The sequence below is a fragment of the Callithrix jacchus genome, chromosome 4 (genome assembly GCF_049354715.1).
Source record: "Callithrix jacchus isolate 240 chromosome 4, calJac240_pri, whole genome shotgun sequence".
In the NCBI taxonomy this organism is placed as follows: Eukaryota; Metazoa; Chordata; class Mammalia; order Primates; family Cebidae; genus Callithrix; species Callithrix jacchus.
Genome location: NC_133505.1, coordinates 36,127,284 through 36,146,379, shown reverse-complemented (window position 1 = coordinate 36,146,379; position 19,096 = coordinate 36,127,284). Strand labels below are relative to the sequence as shown.

At 46.4% G+C, this 19,096-nt stretch overlaps 1 long non-coding RNA gene across 1 annotated transcript; it reads left to right on the top strand.

The window, feature by feature from the left end:
* The first annotated feature begins 6,914 nt into the window (after nt 1-6,914).
* Nucleotides 6,915-18,923, top strand: LOC118153102 (uncharacterized). Its single transcript, XR_004742340.3, has 4 exons — nt 6,915-7,214; nt 13,737-13,839; nt 14,543-14,713; nt 16,393-18,923. It is a non-coding gene; the product is annotated as an uncharacterized LOC118153102 (long non-coding RNA).
* The last annotated feature ends 173 nt before the right edge of the window (nt 18,924-19,096 follow it).

The following is a 19,096-nucleotide window of genomic DNA, read 5'->3' as shown; positions in this document are numbered from 1 at the left end:
CACTCCAGGAGATGGGGGCTGGGTGCCGCCCAGGCTCCCCAGCCCAACTCCCAACCCTGGGATCCCAGCCTCTGGATATAGGCTGTGCAGTCAGAATAGCTGCAGTATCAGTCTTGGCTCCCCTTGCCAGCTGGTGACCCTGGGCATGTCACTTAAGTACTCTACCTCAGTTTCCCCATACAGCAGCTAGAAGCAGCACAGCATCATACTTAGGAGCTAGACTGCCTGGGTTCAAATCTCAGCTCTGCCACTTACTGCTGTGTGACCTTAGGTCAGTTACTGAACCTCTCTGTGCTGCACGTACATCACCTATAAAGTGAAAATAATGATATCACCTATTTCATAGAATTGTAATAAAATAAGTAAGGTAATGCATGTAAAGACAACATCCGGTACCTAGTGTTTCGTAAATGTTGATTATTTGTATTGTAACCACCTCATAACGTTGCTTGGAGGGTTAAATCTGGGAAGAGAGCCCACCCTGAGGCACTGTGGCTGCTACACCCACATCTGCACACCTCTTAGGGCTCCTGTCCCTGGCCCCCATCTCCAGGCCCTTGGTAAGAACAGCATGCGCAGCCACTAGGGCTGGAACCATCAGGAGAGGGTCAATACTTGGTGTTGTCGGGATTCATGCCCAGGCTGGGCGGCCATCAGAGGCCCGGGGAGCACTTGGGTGCAGCCAGTCCCCAGCCCCAGATGTGCCTCTCGAGTGCTGGCAGGGGACAGATGTCATTCATGTATTTAAATCCCACTCGACCTCCGGGTACAGAGCATCTGCAGGCCATGCTGGTATCAGCCACTCCCTTTAACGGATGAGGAAACTGAAACTCAGGTAAGAGAAGTGGCTTACCCAGAGCCACACAGTTCTGAGTCCAGGAGCTGGAGACCCCAGAGAATAAGACCCCAGAGGCCTCTGGTGGCAGTCGATGGAAAAGCATGAGGGATTAATCTTGAAGCCAGCCCTGGTATCTAGCTGCTGCCCTCCTCTGGATCCCACTCAACTCAACACGTGCCTCAAACCAAACACCTTGGCTAAGTACCCCTTGAGGTCCAGGTTGGGGCCACCTGAGCCTTCTACACAGACTTGTCCCAATACATCAGAAAATTGTGGGTGGAGCTGCCAGGGGCTCAGACTGCAGGAAACACGACTACCACCAGCCCCACAGGGCAGTGCCAGTACCCAGCTCCACCCACGGAGGGGCCCCTACCTGTGGGCAGGGAGATGGCCGGCAGGGAAGGCTGCCCAAAGGCAGTGACACCGGGCTGAGTCCTTAGAGGATGTAAGTGGCCAGGCAGTAGGCAGTCTAGGGAGAACAGGGTACCCTCCCTGGAAGGAGTGGCTGCTCTGTGCCCAGCGCCTGCTGGCATGGGACCACAGGACACAACACACACACACACACATGCACACACATGCATGCACACACATGCACACACGCGTGCAAACACACACACAGCTCCTCGGGTCCCTCCTAACACACCAAGGAGTCCCAAGTGCTAGAGAAGAGCATGGTTACTAGGAGCTCACGGGGAGGGGAGAAGGAGCAAGGGTGCTTGGGTAGGACTGGGGCCCCTGTCAGTCTGGGGCCACAGAGACAGCCAAGGGAGGCAGCTACTGGCTGCGCCGCTGGCCGGGCCGCCTCTCAGCTCCCAGCTAAACCCTCCATATGGTTTCTTTCCACTTAGAAAGTGGGCCAATTGTGACATTTCTCCCCCACATCTGGGGAGACAGATGGACAGAGGAAGAGGCTGGACTGGGAGGGGAAGGCAGGGGAGGATGAGCCACCTGGCTGCAGGAGCCAGGAGGAAGGCAGAGGAAGGGAGTTAATTGCTCTCAAACAGGGAGAAATTGTTAAGTCATATTTCTGAGTGACACTCCTCTAAGAGGATCCATGTGATGGTCCTGCCTGGCACCTCAGGGCATATCTTGCAAGCTTCGTTTTGCTGGCGAAGGAAGGATTAGGTGGCCACAGCTCAGTTAGCAGGAGGGTGAGTGAGCCACAATGTACTTGAGATGCAAGCGCAGTCTGAGGAGGGTCTGATGTTCTCACAACTTCAGGACATTCAGACCGAAGGGGAGAGCGGGGGGAGGGAGCATGCAGAGCTCCATAATACTAAGGAACATTTATGGAGTGTCCAATGCATGGTAAATGCTACTCTGCAAATTTTACATGGACTCACTCACCTGAGGTCAGTGTAATCACCATATCTCCAATTTATAAATGAGGAAATTGAGGCACAGAGAGGTTAAGTAGCTTCCCCAGTTTCATGAAGACAGTCAGGGGCAGAGCTGGGGTTTGAACTTGGGCCATCTGGCTCCAGCGGCCAGCTGTCAGCCAGTCATGAAGGGAAGGGATAGGGTTGTGGAGTCGAGAGGGCTTGTGTGCCCATGAACATGGCAGGCATGGCGCCCACCCTGGGGTGAGTGCCCACTAGTGTTGCTGCCCCCAGGATGAGAAACCAAGTGCCCATGGAGTCCCTTTGTTTCACAGCCCTATTGTCAGCAATGGCTGCTCAGGCGTGTGGGGAAAGGAGCTGGCTCACAAGCCAGGCCCTCTCCTGGGGAGATACAAGCTCCTGGCAGTGGCACAACCTCTTCCTCAACTGCTGTCTTGGCGCCTACTGCAGCCAGAGAGGACCGGAGCGGCCCGAGAGGCCCTGAGCACCCACTGCATGCCTGGCACCATGCGAGGCCCAGTCTCCATGAACCTCACACATTAGCAGGTGCTAATATCCCCATCTTACAAATGAAGAAACTGAGGCTCAGGGTGCTAAATAGCCTAGCCAAGGTCGCACAGCCAGTCAGGAGGACTGCAGTCCGGGTCTGTGTCCAGAGCCTCCCTCAGGCGGAGAGGCCCCCACTTCCTGAAGCCCCTCCCCTCCCTTTCCTTGCAAAGCAATTACTCCACAGCAACCACCGAGAATAAAGGGCACTGTTTCAAGAGCCGGAGCCTCTTCTGCAGCCTCTGTTGTTTAGGGGGGTTAGCATGCAGATACACACACACACACAGAATGCACGCTCTGGCATAGAGCCATGTCCACCACTGACACAGCCCACCCTGTGCACTCCACGCTGCGCTGCTACAGACCCAAAGTCACACCAAGCCCAGCAGCCATCCCTCTGCCCAGTCCCTGGGCCACATGGCTAAGACTCCTGCAGATGCCCGCTTCAGACCTCTCTCCCAGGGAGGGGCACTCCTCCTCACCCTGTGCCCTTCCCCCAGTGTCACTGAATAAAATAAGAACCCATGGGTCCAGTGAGAGGAGATGTAATCAAATTAAAGCCCACAAAGCCCTCCCCCTATCTCAGGGCAGAGGCTGAGCCCTCCACCCCCCAGGCTCCAGGCACAGGATCATATGTGGAGGGAGACACACATGAAGAAGTCTGGGAGTCCCCATCGCCTCCCTGGCTCTCCTGGGTCCCCCTTGGCAAGCCTCTGCACAGCCTCCTGCCAGGACCCCAGCCCCCCAGGCTCCTAACAAACACCCATCTGCCACTTGCCAGCTGCAAGCTCTGCCATCCCAGCCAAGCTGGAGCCTCTGCTCGCCGGCCAGGGGCAGGAAGCCACAGCCACTTGCCAAGAAAATCCAAGCATATCAAGTCCGTAGGGACCTTGGAGACCTCCTGGCCCAAGCTGGATGGACAGTAAAGAGATAGAGGCCAGAGAGGCCTTGCCTGGGGGTGCACAGTAGCAGGGGCAGAGCCACCACCAGGCGAGGTTCTCACCACTGCACTGGGAGGTTTGGGATCCAGGCCAGCCCCTGACTGCTTTCCAACAGGACCCGCTACCTCTCCCAGCTCCGCGCCTCCTCCCCAGCCTGCCCCGGCTCCACGCCTCCCCTTCTCCCTGGGCCGTCCCACCCATCAAAACCAACTTATGCTTGCCCCATCCCTCAGGGCCTCCTTTACTCTAAGGCACTGGACACTTGATCAAGGCATGTCCATCAGAAGCCTGCGCAGAGCCACACGGCAGCATCTAGTAACACCGAATGTGCTGGCTGCCCGAAAGCCAGGGCTTCCCCATCCACACTCATCCCCAGGGAAACCCCAGCACGTGGGCACAGGAGACCCACACAAAGTCGCTCAACACAGCACTGTCTGAACCTGCAAAAAAATGGAAACAGCCTAAATGTTGTATAACAGAAGAATGAATAAACTGCACTACCTGGGGTTGTCCATGCCTGAGGTGAGCTCAGGTTTACAGGAGGTCTGACCCGGGCAGCACCCTCTGACCTGCCCTGGCAGCACTTCCCATCCTCCCTGGCATGGCTCACCCCACCCCACCTGTCTCAAAAAGTCCTCCCACTATGCTGCAAGGTCACCCCCTCCAACAGCCTCCAGATCCCCTGCCTTCAAGGACCCCCCAACCCCCGCCACTTGTGGGATGTGCCCACCTGGTGCAGTCAGGCTGGGCCGGTGGAAAGAAAAGGCTTCCCATGAGAGGAGCCGGCTTGTGCCCCTGCCTCCCAACTCCCTGGTGCGGGGAGACAGTCAGGGGTCCTCCAAGTTGTCACCCTGGAGACTGGGCTCCAGACAAGGAAGGTGAAAAGTCCTTCTCCCGAACCCTGAGCCAGCTCCCTCTGGTCCCCAGGCTTGGCCTCTCGGGGCCCAGCCGCTGGTCCTGAGGCCAGCAGAGACATAGGCACATGCTCACTTTCTCCTTTCCTTTAAAAAAAAACTTTTAAATTTAAAAAGAGAGGAAAACAATGAAAAGACAAACCCTAGGAATTCAAGTGGAAAAATCTACATTATGGCAAAATGTGAAGGCAAGAATTCCCAGCAGGGTAGGGGGTGGAGAGTTACACACGAGGACAGGGGCAGGAAAGCAGGTCCCCCAGCTCCCCTAGGGGAGGACAGACGGGAGGACAGAGGCTGGAAGCTACCCCTGGACCCTGTGGACACACACACACACACACACACACACACACACACACACACACAGCTCCTTCCTTCTGACTCCCAAAGCAGGCCCTTCCCCAAACCAGCTCTCAGGAAGGGGACCAGAAACAGCTGCTCAGAGGGTTTGGTGACTGGTGACTAATCAGGTGCTACTTTTGTCTTCAGCTGGAGCGAAGCCTGAATGTAAATCAATGGAGCGCACGTAGCAATGCTGTGGCCAGAGGGGTGTTCAAGGTAGGGAGGACACCAGGTGCCAGCAAAGGGCCTCCAGGGTGAGCTGGGTGTGGGACACGTGAGGGCTGGGCTGGCTCCAGCTGGGTCTGGGACTGCACAGAGGGCCAGGGGCCAGGCTTGGTTCCTATCACCTGTCACCCCCACCCGTCTGCTTCTGCCTGTGGCCCCACTCCCCAGCTCATCAGTCTCCAGCACCCGAGACATACTCCCAGCTTTACAACCCTCGGCAGCCCCGTGTGTGTGTGTTTGTGTGTGTGTGTGTGTGTGTGTGTGTGTGTGTGTGTGTGTGACTCAAGGCCTGCACCTCCTCCCCAGGAGGGTCTCCCTAATGCACACAGTGAATTTGGGTTTGCTGCAGCATCCAGTACCACCCCAGTCCCCACCAGGATCCACCCATCTGACCAGATCTGTGCCCCCAACAGGCCTCTGCACACACTGCTCCCTCAGCCAGGAGCACCCCCACCTCGGCTGCTCAGCCACACTCTGGCTCCCCACCCAGCTCTTCCCTGGCCGGGCCGCATTTATCTCCCTGGCTCGGTCTTTCTGCTGGGGGCCTTACAGAGCCCAGGACATGTGCGGGGCCTGCCCAGGACAGGCGGTAATCCACACTTGGCTAGACGAATGGGGGACCGAGGGCCTGACTGAGAGGGTTTTGAGGGGACCGCTTGGCAGGAGCTGCCAGCATGGGTATGAGAGCAGAGGCTCTGGAGGAGTCGGAGGTGAGCACCTGTACCTGCTCACCCGCTCCCACCCCCTCGGTGACCTCCCCTCTGAGCTGCCACCTCCTCACATGCACAGGCACTGGACACCCCATTTGAACCTGGCATCTACTTTGCTCCGGTCCACAGTGACACTCTGTGCTCAGCATCCACACGCGTGGGGTGGGTACCACACGCACCTGGACGTCTCCCTCCATCCTGCATTCTGCTGGGATTTTACTTTCTCCAGCAAGACATCGATTCCTTACCATGAGTGCTTGGGAAATTGTCTGCAAACGATGAGCAAGTGAAGGAAAGTGCACACTGGCTGTGCAAAGCGACAAGGGCCCTGCCTGAAGACAGGTGACAGCTGACAGTTTAAACTCACCTGATAGGGCTGGTGTGAGGGCCGAGTGCAGTGGTGTTTGTGCAGGTTGCCTGCTGGAGCTAAGGCGGCTGGGGAGGGGCAAGGCCTAGTGGGGTGGGGCTGCTGAGGCAGGAGGGCAGGAGCTCGGAGGAAAGGGGCCTCATCTCTCAGCCAGGCCGGGACCCAGGATCCAGGGCTGGGGAGGTCCACAGCTCGGGGACCAGGGGACCGGGATTGTCCAAGGCAGCACACATATCCTTTCCCTCCTGAAGGCTCTCAGCACCCTCGCCACACCCCCAGCCCCACCCCTACACACACACACGGCAATGCACACCCTCACAAAATCACATACTACACACCACTACAATCTCACACACTCACTGTCACACACACTCACCAGAGACACAACCCCCATCACATTTGGTGAGAACCTCATACATACAGCAACCCTTCCCGACCATGGCCAGCCCCATTCTACCAACCACAAGCAGGCAGTGCCCACCATAAGGCATCCGCACCCTGGCCTCACACTGCCTGGTGGCTCTCATACAGTCACTGCACGTGCACTAAGCACCCCTCCAGCCCATCTCTTAACTGAGAAACGCCTCCTGGCTGAGTCTGCCCAGTGAATGCCCCAATTAGCCTGAATCCTTTCCCAGGGAGGCCCTGTGAGGCCCTGGCATGTGCCAGGGGCTGGCAGAAGCTCACGCCCCTCATACCGCCTGGGGGCCTGGCCAGGCCCCCTCTCCCTTGGCCTGGTCCTCACTGGCTGGGATGCCCATGGAGGGGCCTCTGGTCCAGCGACTGAACGGAGGAAATGGCACGGCTGTTCATGCAACCACCTCTGTAACCAGCACAAAGGCAGGGCCCTCCTCTTGCCTCTGAAACCCCACCCTCTGCCACCAGGCTCTCCATTCCCACCCATCCCTGCCCCTGCAGAGAGAACAGGGCTGGATCTGGGGGTGCAGGGGCGCCGACGGAGCAGAAGAGGGGGACACAGACATTCGAGAGACAGGTAAGTCTGTGTTAGCTTGTTAAATTATTTGTTACAATATAAGAGTGCTGTACAATGTACCAAGTTTAATGTAAAAGGTGATAAACACCTCACACAGCTCATTAAATTAATCAGAAACATTTCACCGTGAATGCAGAAGGGGAAATGAACAGAATTTTAAACACATTGAGCATGTGCAAAGGATCAGGACTTTGAATTTGGTATTATATAGATATTTACAGAGACTTTAGCACTTAATATGTCTCAGGCACAGTTCTAGGTGCCTTTGATGCCTTAAAATACATTTAATCCTTGCGTCAACTTTAAGAAGTATCCACCATGCTCATCCCAATTTAAAGATGAGTAGTAACTTTGTGTAACTCCAGCCAAGGGCGTGATAAGCTTTTATAATTCTTTTGTAGTTTTTATTCCTAGAACACTTCTTTCATTCATCTTTTTTCAAATTAATCTTCAGATACACCTAACAACTGGTTATGTTTTGTACGATAAATTTTTATCATTCATTTATAATGATTTAGCTTAGCATTAAAGGTTTATGGAATTTTCTTTTAGTTTGTCAATTAGAAAAAAGACTAACATTTACTTCTTGTTGATATTCCCCAAACTTCATAGTACACAACAGCTTCTCCCAACTAGTATGTCACATAATCCGTTCAAGGTTGAACTGCTAACACTAAGATTTTGCATTGACATTTTATTCTCACTCTGTTGCCCAGGCTGGAGTGCAGTGGCACCATCATAGCTGGCTGCAGTCTTGAACCCCTGGACTGAAGGAATCCTCCTGTGTCAGTGTCTTGAGTAGCTAGGACTACAAGGCATGCCTCACCATGCCCGGCTTGACATTTTATTTTATCAGATAGCAGAGTGAAGCACTTGCATTACAAAAATAAAATACATAAAAATTACTACTTTGCCAATCTAACATATGACCTCAAATGGTAGTGGTTAAATTAGGAGCTAGTGATGCATCTTCCAACAGGTTTTTCAAAATAAAATTTTAAAGCCAGTGTCTTTGTTTATTTCTACTACTGCCCATAGGTTTAGTTGTGGTCCTGCTATAGCATTTGTTAAGAAAACTTCCCTGAGTTTTTCTAAATGGTCTTTTAAAAGCCAAATACTGCACTCCTAGAATCATTGCAATTGGGAACAAAAGATACATTTGTAGGCTTTATTTTATTATGACTTAAACTCTTAGTGATGATAGGATCATTTTTCCTTATGGATTTTTCTAATATATTTAAAGAATAGATAATTGTGTTCAATCAGTTATATTTTATGCTGAATCATTTGACCATGTGAGGAAAGCAGGTATTTGGACTTTTTCCCCATCTTGACCAGAGGGATCAGTAAAAACCTGGAATGAAGAATTTCTTCATGTGTACACATTTTTCTTGTGTGCACTGCCTTTCGTTCACACTTCAATGCATTCACACATTTGTGATTGCATTTTTGTATTAATTTAGAATTACTTATTAATGCCACAGTCAAGTTAATAAAATGCCGTTGGGAATTAAAGATAAATTTTACATGCATTTTCTCAAAATTCATTACTATGTCCACTTATTCATTCTAAACCCATGTCAAATGCCATTCCTTAAGCCTCATCTTTAATTAAAGTTGCTTTCATTTATTAATTCAATCAAATACCTTTGAAGTTTATAGCAAGAGGCATCAAAGAAGGCAGAATGATTCTATCTGTTCTGGGATTAATGGGGGTAGAGAGATGGGAAGGGCAGAGGGACAAGAGACCTCAGAGAGGCAGATCAGATATAATGACACCTGCCTCCCTGGCTAGAAGCCAACTTCCAGGATTCAAAACTCAGGATTCGGCATTAAGGAGTAAAGAGTTCCAATATTTAGAAGGTTTATTGGTCTCTCTCAAATTCAGTGCTCATTTGGCCAGGGCTAAGACCCTCACACACATTGATTCAAGGGTCCAAGCTTAGAATGTGGCTGTCTCTGTGACATTTCATGCTAAAGAAAGCTCAGCAGTTGTAGACAAAGAGTCTAGAGGGCACCTACTCCCCTTCCATGAAACTCTATTCAAGGCACCTCCCCGTGCTCTGTTACTTATGTTGGCCACATCCTCAGGAATTTAGTGAAATGGTCGTGTTGCCTCTGGGTGGAAGTGAGGGGTGGTCACTGGGTAGTCAGAGATTTTAAATCCCTGTGTCCTTTCCCTCCATCTCAACCAGAGACCACTTGTGGAAGCCTAAGAAAAAAAGACACAAATATCAGAGGTGAATCCAGGCCCATGGATCCATTGTGGTCATGGGACTGAAGACAAGTGGCCCAACAGTAATGAAGTCTATGATGCCTTGGTCACTCCAGAGCTCTCCTCCACTAGGAGCTGCCTCTCACTCCATCGGGGACCTCCGGAGCTGGACATGGCCTTCTTTGTCATGTCTGATGAGGAGCTGGAGAGGTCCCAAAGCATATGGACCCTGATCAAATTAAAGTTAGAGTGGAGTCAGGCAAAACTCTGCATTGACTCAGAGGCACCTAAATGTGAAATAAAGTCGCCACTCAGAGCTTCCATCAGAGTGTCAGACTCAGTAGCAATTCCTCTGCTGTTGCTGTTTGCCCGATGACAACTGAAGATTGAAGGAAAGAGAAATCGTTAGGTGTGCAGGAAATCACATGCAATTAGAAAACTGAAATTTGATTCATTAGGCATGAGGGACTTTTTTCTATTTCACGGTATATGCAGGACTCCCTATCATCTTTGTCCTGATATCCCAAGTGCAGAAGGTAAACTTTTCTGCTCTCAGTTGAGTGACCAACAGTGGGAGCTGAAATTCAGAGAATCAGTGGCAGTCTCTCTCTCTCCATCCCCCAGCCCAGTAAACCTAAGGCAAGGGCTTAGGGCTCTTGCACTTTAATTTCACCATGCATTTTCCTTCTCTGGTTAGGAAAATAACCAAATGGCTGGGTGTGGTGGCTTACACCTGTAATCCCAGCACTTCAGGAGGCTGAGGTGGGAGGATCACCTGAGTTCAGGAGTTTGAGACCAGCCTGGCCAACATGGTAACCTCATCTCTACTAAAAGTACGAAAATTAGCCAGGTATGGTGGCATGCACCTGTAATGCCAGCTAGTCAGGAGGCTGAGCCACAAGGATCACTTGAACCTGGAAAGTGAAGGTTGTAGTCTGCTGAAATTGTGCAGCCTGTGTGATAATGTGAGACCCTGCCTCGAAAGAGAGAGAGAGAGAGAGAAAGAGAGAGAAAAAGAAAGAGATAAAGAGAAAGAAAGAAAGGGAGAAAATAATCAAATATGTAAAAATGAAGGGATGCAATTCTGCAGTTCCTGTGACACCTACTAGAGCACTGAACAAGACCAAGGGTTCTATGCGCTTGTGACTCAATGGCTATGACCTCAGGAGAATGTCTCCAAATCCTGGTCCTTTTTAATTCAACTGTGAGTCATAGATAAACACATCTATTCAAGAGAGAATACATGCAAACACAGCTCATCCTTACTGAGATGCAGTGAGGGTCCAGTACCAAGGGGTAAATACAGAGAGAAATATGAAAGTGATGTCATTAGCTCATAGGATTTTAAAAACATGACCCTTAAAAGCAGGAAGAAAACATTAGACTTGCAAAGCTCTAGGTAGAAATCCCTTTTTACTTTAGTACTGATTACAAAACAATTATTTCTCAGCATCTCAAGACCTTAAATGCAGCTTGTGATTATATATCAGTTTGGAACCACAACCTTTATTCTAAGTAAAAGTGAAAAGAACTGGGGACATCTCCACTTTTGAGTGGTGACCATGGGACCCAAAGTGGCTTAGAAATGACCCTTTATCATCTATGCTTGTCAATTTTCAGTTGATTTACTCAAGTTTTAGAAAACACAGATAATTCACAATCTTGAAAAAATTCCATGTCCAGATACTAGGCACGGTAGTACGTGTGTTTTAATTTGTTAGGGCGGCCATAGCAAAGTACCATACAATGAGTGACTTAAACAACAGAAATTCTCAGGTGTGGTTCGTACCTGTAATCCCAGCACTTTGGGAGGCCAACAAGGGTGGATCACGAAGTCAAGAGATCGAGACCTTCCTGGCCAACATGTTATAACCCCATCTCTACTAAAAATACAAAAATTAGCTTAGCATGGTTGTGCATGCCTGTAGTCCCTGCTGCTCAGGAGGCTGAGGCAGGAGAATCACTTGAACCTGGGAGGCACAGGTTGGGGTGAGCCAAGATTGTGCCACTGCACTCCAACCTGCGCAACAGAGTGAGGCTCTGTCTCAAAACAAAACCAAAGAAAACAGAAATTAATTGTGTCACAGTTCTGGAGGCTGGAAGTGCAAGATGATGGCATTGGCAGTGCACATTTTTCCTGCGTCTTCTTTTTTTGGCTTGTAGATATTTTCTCACTATGTCTTCACATGGTCATTCCTCTGTATCTGTGTCCTAATCTTCTCTTTTTATAAGGACACTGGTCGAGTTGAATTAGGGCACAGTCATACGACCTCATTTTACCTTAAAGACCTCTCCAAATGCAGTCACTTTCTCAGGTACTGGAGGTTAGAACATCAACATGTCAACTTGGGGGAATACAATTTAGCCCATAACAGTCTGGTTTCCCTTGAGATTGCATTTCTAAAAAATAAAATGGAGCAAATTTCCATGGCTTGACTCTGTCTCTTTATACTCTGTAATTTTGTTCTTGCAATGAGAACAAAAAAAAAAAAAAAAAAAAAGGAGAACCAAAGGTTGGTGTCACCCAGAATGTGAGCCCTCCCTAACTCTGGCTGCCCCAAGACCCAGGGCTGTGTCCTACATGAAAGTCTTGCTCCATTCTAGTGACTCCAGTTCCAGCTTTTTAACTGGGAATAGGACTCCCTCCCAGGGGGAAAACTTTTCCTGCTGTGCAGGCTTATTTTCTTTGTATTTGGAGGACAAAAAAGTTGATGTAATAAAAAGAACATATTTGTCAAAGTTTTATAATAATTACTTTTTTTTTTTTTAGACAGAGTTTCACTCTTGTTACCCAGGCTGGAGTGCCATGGTGCGATCTCGGCTCACTGCAACCTCCGCCTCCTGGGTTCAGGCAATTCTCCTGCCTCAGCCTCCTGAATAGCTAGGATTACAGGCACGCGCCACCATGCCAAGCTAATTCTTTTGTATTTTTAGTAGAGACGGGATTTCACCATGTTGACCAGGATGGTCTCGATCTCTTGACCTCATGATCCACCCGCCTCGGCCTCCCAAAGTGCTGGGATTACAGGCTTGAGCCACCATGCCCGGCCAATATTACTTTTATATCCTTATCAATACCATATATTGTGATGAATATGTTGGCTTCATTTTGGTGGAAGGGACATGACAATGGACCTTTTGAGCCAGGATTTCTCTGGGTCTTCCCATGGGATTCAGTCCCTGCCATGGTGGGTCAGTGGGGAGCTCTTGGTATAGGGTTTAGTCTTTACAATAAACCATGCTGTTTGGGCAGCAGGTTTAGCTCTGGAAGCTTGAAGGTTTAGGCAGGAGTGCGATCCTCCTCCCCATTCAAAAGGTGAAGATAGAGCAGGTTCTCGTTCAGGGTGCAGTGAGTGAGAGAAGCGATAGTGACAGAGAGCATTCTTTTACCTTTTCTGGAATGCATACATCCATGTTAACTGGTGTTTTAAGTAATTGAAACTGAGACCTTGATCCACTTATCTGTAAAGTACAACTGTGAAGGAGGGAAGCATATTATCCCCACCACTGGAGAGATCCCTGAAGAGAGGTTTGTGGGCTCCCATTTTACCAAAAATGACACAACATTTCATCAAAATAAAGTAAAATTTTGGCTCTAGGTGGAGCTTTGTTTAGAGCTTCTACTCCACAGCTACTTCCTAAGACATGGTCCTTTCTCAGGACACTATATGACAGAAACAAATAGTTTCTCTTCAAAGGTTTTACTTCTTTGTTCTTTGGAAGGACATGAGGGAAGGAGATGTTCTTTGTTCTCCAAAGCAACTTCCTTGTCCTTGTACCTCTTTGTCCCATAGTTACCTTAGTCACCTGCTTGGTCAACAACTTTTCCTGCCAGTTCCTATGTGTAGAAAAAATATGCCTCTCTACTTACTTCCTTGTTCCTGACTCTGCAAGTAATCTTTCCCACCTTTGCTGTGCCTGACATGCCTGGATATGCCTGGAGGTGCTTGGATATATCTCTCCCCATCATGTTTGTAACCGATCCCCACCTCCCTTATTTGGAAATTGCTACACAATAGCCAATTGGGGTCAACTTAGATTGCATGGTCCAACCCTAGCCAATGGGAGAAGGACACAGAAGTAGGGACTGCATTAGGATAAAAACTCCTTCTCTCCTTTGTTCAGTGTGCTCTCTCAGTGGCCAAGAGTGTGAGTTGCACCCTTCTGCAGAAGTGAATTGCCTCCTGAGAAATTCTTCATTTAAGTGTTCATTTTCTTTGTGATTTCAAGCAATTGTTTCCAACATATAGAATCACAGGACTCAGAATTGAGTGGTAATGCATGATTGTGTTCTTGCTTTCTGGCAGATAGGATGTTCTGGATTGCATGCATTTTCCAAAAAGGACTGCAAAAATATCTGCCATCATACTCGGTTTTCTTTAGTCTGACCCACCTTTCCCTCATCAAGAGGTAAGTTCTCTCCACCCTCTTAAACATAAGTAGATCTGATATCTGTGTTAGCCAATGAAATATGGCAAAGGATGGTTGTGTTAGTTCTGGGCACTGTTATTAACCATCCTGCCTGCATGTGTTTCCTTCCACTTCAATCCCTGAACCGTGTAAAACTCCCAGGACATCATCTGAACCCACCCAACACATAGAACCCTGTGAGAGATCATAAAAAATTCTTAGTTACTGTTTTCATGAATATCCTTTTCTGTCCTTCCAATTTCAACTTCTATGTGTCCCTAGATCCAAAGTGAGTATCTTGTAGCTAGGATATGATTTGATTATTTTTATTCTAGCCATTGTGATAATCTCTGAATTCTGATTGAGGATTTTAACCCATTTACATTTAAGATAATTAGTCATAGTAAGAACTTCAGTAATTGTGATGTTGGTTTTATGCATGTCTTATAGTTGTTTTGCCCTCATCTCCTTCATTCCAACCTTCCTGTGTTTAGTCAAGTTTTTTCTAGTGACATGTTGTAATTGCCTTTTTGTTTTCTTTTGTGTATATTTTATCTGTATTTTATTTGTGATTTCTGTGGTATTGCATATAACAATACAGTTATAACAATCTTGAATTGAAACCAATATGAAAACTCTGCTTCTTTACATTTTTTCCACCTCTCATTTTATGTTATTAATATCACAAATTACACCTCGGCAGGCTAGCAGGCTGGAAAGTCAGTCTCAAATGGAAGACCAGGCTGGAAGACTGGAAACCTAAACTGTAGTTGCTACTGTCATCTTGAGGAAGAATTTTTTCTTCTCTGAGAAGACTCACATTTTACCCAAAGTCCTTCACCTGATTGAAAAAGTCCTACGCATATTTTTAAGGGTAATTTCCTTTTCATAAAATCACCTGATATCAGATTTTAACCACAACTGCAAAATACTATCATAACAACATCTAAATTTAGTGTTAGACTAAATAACCAGGTGCTATGGTTTAGTGAAACTGACACATAAGAACAACCATTCCAAGCCGGGCGCGGTGGCTCATGCCTATAATCCCAGCACTTTGGGAGGCTGAGGTGGGTGGATCACGAGGTCAAGAGATCGAGACCATCCTGGTCAACAGATCGAGACCATCCTGGTCAACAAGGTGAAACCCAATCTCTACTAAAAATACAAAAATTAGCTGGGCATGGTGGTGCGTGCCTGTAGTCCCAGCTACTCGGGAGGCTGACAGGAGAATTGCTTGAACCCAGGAGGCGGAGGTTGCGGTGAGCCGAGATCGTGCCATTGCACTCGTCTGGGTAACAACAGCGAAACTCTGTCAATAAAAAAAAAAAAAAGAACAACCATTCCATCCTTGTTTGTGAACTTGGCAGCCATTAACAATTTCTTAAAACATACTTAGTCTCCAATTGAGAACAACTATAAAGTCATACTTTTGCAAAAGATGGTACAGCTATCTTGCATCCAATTAAAAACACACTAACCCTTTCCTCAGAAAAAGATTCAAACTGGATGCATGATATACACTCTTCTTTTTGACATACTGTAACCTAAATACCACGTTTAATAAAAATTAAACCATCATTAATAAAAGGGAACTATTGTTAGCACATCTTATGTTTTATTACAAGATGATAAGGAAAAGATAAAAAGAAAAGCACTTGCTAAATACATGTATGGATACATACACCCAGACATAAGTATCATTATAAAAACATAAGGAAGTAATACTCATAACCCTTACTGTCATTATTTCTGTAGATGGTCACATTGTTACAGCTTGTTATTTATTTATTTGTTTGTTTACTTATTTATTTGAGATAGGGTCTTGTTGTATTGGCTAGGCTGGAGTGCAGTGGCATTACCTCGGCTCACTCCAACCTCTACCTCCTGTGCACTAATGATCCTCCTACCTCAACCTCCTAAGTAGCTGGGACTACAAGCACACCCCCAAGCCTGACTAATTTCTTGTATTTATTTTCAGTAAAGTTAGAGTTTCAGCATGTTGCCCAGGTTGGTCTCACATTCCCAGACATGAGCAATCCGCCCGCCTCAGCCTCCTAAAGTGCTGGGATTACAGGCATGAGCCACCATGCTGGCCATGACTAGTATTTATAAATACTTTTTTTTTTCTTTTACTGACCATCCTATATTCCCATTGTCTTCAGCAAGTCCCTCAGCTGATCAGCTTTCTTTTCCTGCTTGGGTGACTCAAACCTTTATTCCTGAAGAATATGGGCCATTAGTAGTCTGACTGGACTTGGGTTGTTGTAGTTTTTATCGACTTTAATTATAGGGCTGATTACTAAGAGATGCTCTAAAAGATATTCTGTGTTCCAGACATAGTCTTATTGACTGCCATTATGTAGTAGCAGACCAATTTCCCCCTGATGACCAGGACCAATCACCCCAGACAGTGCAGTAATTCCTTCCTTTGTCTATTGGTTTAGAAGTATGAGGAGCTGAATGGGCCAGGTGTCTGTCTTAGCTTCAAGGTGAATGGTATTATTTCTATATCTCCTGAGAGAGTATTCCTTCTTTTTGGTAAACCTCTAGATCCTGATACTGTTCCTCCTGACTGGGCAAGACCTCCCAGCCAGGGTCTCCAGCACTTCCTACAGGTGTGTTCAGGCCGGCAACAGCTGGAACTGACCTCCCAGAAGAAGAAGATTGCCATTTTTGCTGTTACATAACCTTCACTGGTAATACCTCCAGGTACTGAAAAATCTGAGGCAACTAGGGACTGGATCATCATCCCCTCAGAGAACTGCAGCAGCCCTACAGAAAAGTGGCCAAACTGTTAAAAGATAAAACGAAAGAAGAGAAAAACAAAATATACTCAAATGTTAGCAACCTCAAAGACCAAAGGTAGAAAACCTGCAAAAATGAGAAGGAATCAGAAACACATGCTTAAAACTCAAAATCACAGCAAGGGTATGGAACCGGGCTAAGGCTGAGATGGCTGAAACAACAGAATATGGATACAAACGAAGTTCATTGTGCTAAAAAAGTCCACTTAATCCAAAGCAAGGAAGCTAAAAATCATGATAAAACATTGCAAGAGCTCACAGACAAAATAGCCAGTAAAAGGAAGAATGTAACCAATCTGATAGAGCTGAAAAACACACTATAAGAATTTCATAGTACACTCACAAGTATTAAGAGCAGAATAAAGCAAGTGGAGGAAGAAAATCTCAGTGCCTGAAGACTGGCTTTCTGAAATAAGACAGGAAAGCAAGAATAGAAAAAACAAGAATGAACAGGCATGACCAAAACCTCTGAAAAACGTGGAATTACGTAAAGAAACCAAATCTAGGAATGATTGGCATACCAGAAAGAGGTGGGTAGAACAAAAACAATTTAGAAAATGTTTCAGGACGTCATCCATGAGAACTTCTCCAAGCTAGCTAGACGGGCCAACATTCAAATTCAGAAATGCAGAGGACCCCAGTAAGTTACTCCATGAGAATATCATCCCCAAGACACATAATCATCAGATTCTCCAAGGTTGAAATGAAAGAAAAAATGTCAAGGGCAGCCAGAGAGAAAGGCCAGATCATCTACAAAGGGAAGTCCATCAGACTAACAGTTGATCTCTCAGTGGAAATCCTACAACCTAGAAGAGATTGAGGGCCAATATTCAACAGTCGTAAAGAAAAGAATTTCCAAGCCAGAATTTCATATCCAACCAAACTAAGCTTCATAAGCAAAGGAGAAATAAGATTCGTTTCAGACAAATGCCGAGGTAATTTATTACTACCAGACCTGCATTACAAGAACTCCTGAAGGAAGTAATAAATATGGAAAGACAGTTACCAGACACTACAAAAACACACTTCAGTACGTAGGCTGGTGACACAATAAAGCAACCACATAAGCAAGTCTGCAAAGTAACCTTCTAACATCATGATGACAGGATCAAATCCATACATATCAATGCTAACCTTAAATGTAAATTGTCTAAGTGCTCCATTTTAAGAAACATAGAGTGGCAAGCTGGATAAAGAACCAAGACCTATCAGTATGCTCTCTTTAATACATCCATCTCACAGGCAATGACACACATATGCTCAAAATAAAAAGATGGAGGAAAATTTACCAAGCGAATGGAAAGCAAAAAAAAAAGCCAAGGCTGCAATCCTAGTTTCTGACATAACAGGAGTTAAACCAACAAAGATTTAAAAAGATAAAGAAGGGTATTACATAATGGTAAAGGGTTCAATTCCACAAGGAGCTCTAACTCCTTAAGAGCCTTAGAAACTCAAACAATAATAGTGAAAGATTTTAATATTTCACTGACAATATTAGACAGATCATCAAGTCAGAAAATTATCAAAGATATTCAGGACCTTAACTCAGCCCTGGCTCAAATAGACCTGAGAAATACCTACAGAACTCTTTACCCGAAAACAGCAGAATATACATTTTTCTTATTGACACATGGCATTTACTCTAAAATGGATCACACAATTGGAATCGAAATGCTTCCCCACAAATGCAAAAGAATTGAAATCAGAACAAACAGTCTCTTGGACCACAGTGCAATCAAATTCAAAATCAAGACTAAGAAATTCACTCAAACCATACAATTACATAGAAATTGAATGACCTGTTCTTGAATGACTTTTGGGGAAATGATGAAATTAAGGCAAAAATCAGGAAGTTCTTTGAAGATAATGAGAACTAAGATACAATGTACGAGAATCTCTGGGAAACAGCTAAGACCCTGTTGAGAGGGAAATTTATAGCATTAAATGCCCCCATCAAAAAGTTCAAAAGATTTCAAGTTAACAACCTAAAATTGACAAAGGGAATCTAATTAAACTAAAGAGTTTCTGCACAGTAAAACAAACTATCGATATAGTAACACCTTTCTTTAAAGCTTTACCCCGATGCATACATCTCTAAAACAACACAGGTTTTCTCAAACTTTAAATTTTGTTTTCCATACAAATGACATCATGCTGTCTGTATTCTTACAAGACCTTATTGTAGATCAAATGCTAAGTTGTTATCAGTGTCTGTAGAGTGTTCATGATTACTATTTGTAACATTTAATTGAATAAATAAACCGTATATTAAATTCACCCTTATCTCATTGATGATCATTTCATTTGTGTCCAGATTTTTAAAATTATAAACAATGTTGTTATAAGCATTCTTGCAAATGTATGTTGGCACAACGAACACATATCTCTCAAAATTGTACGCCTAGGAGTGCAATTCCTGGTGTGTGTGTGTGTGTGTGTGTGTGTGTGTG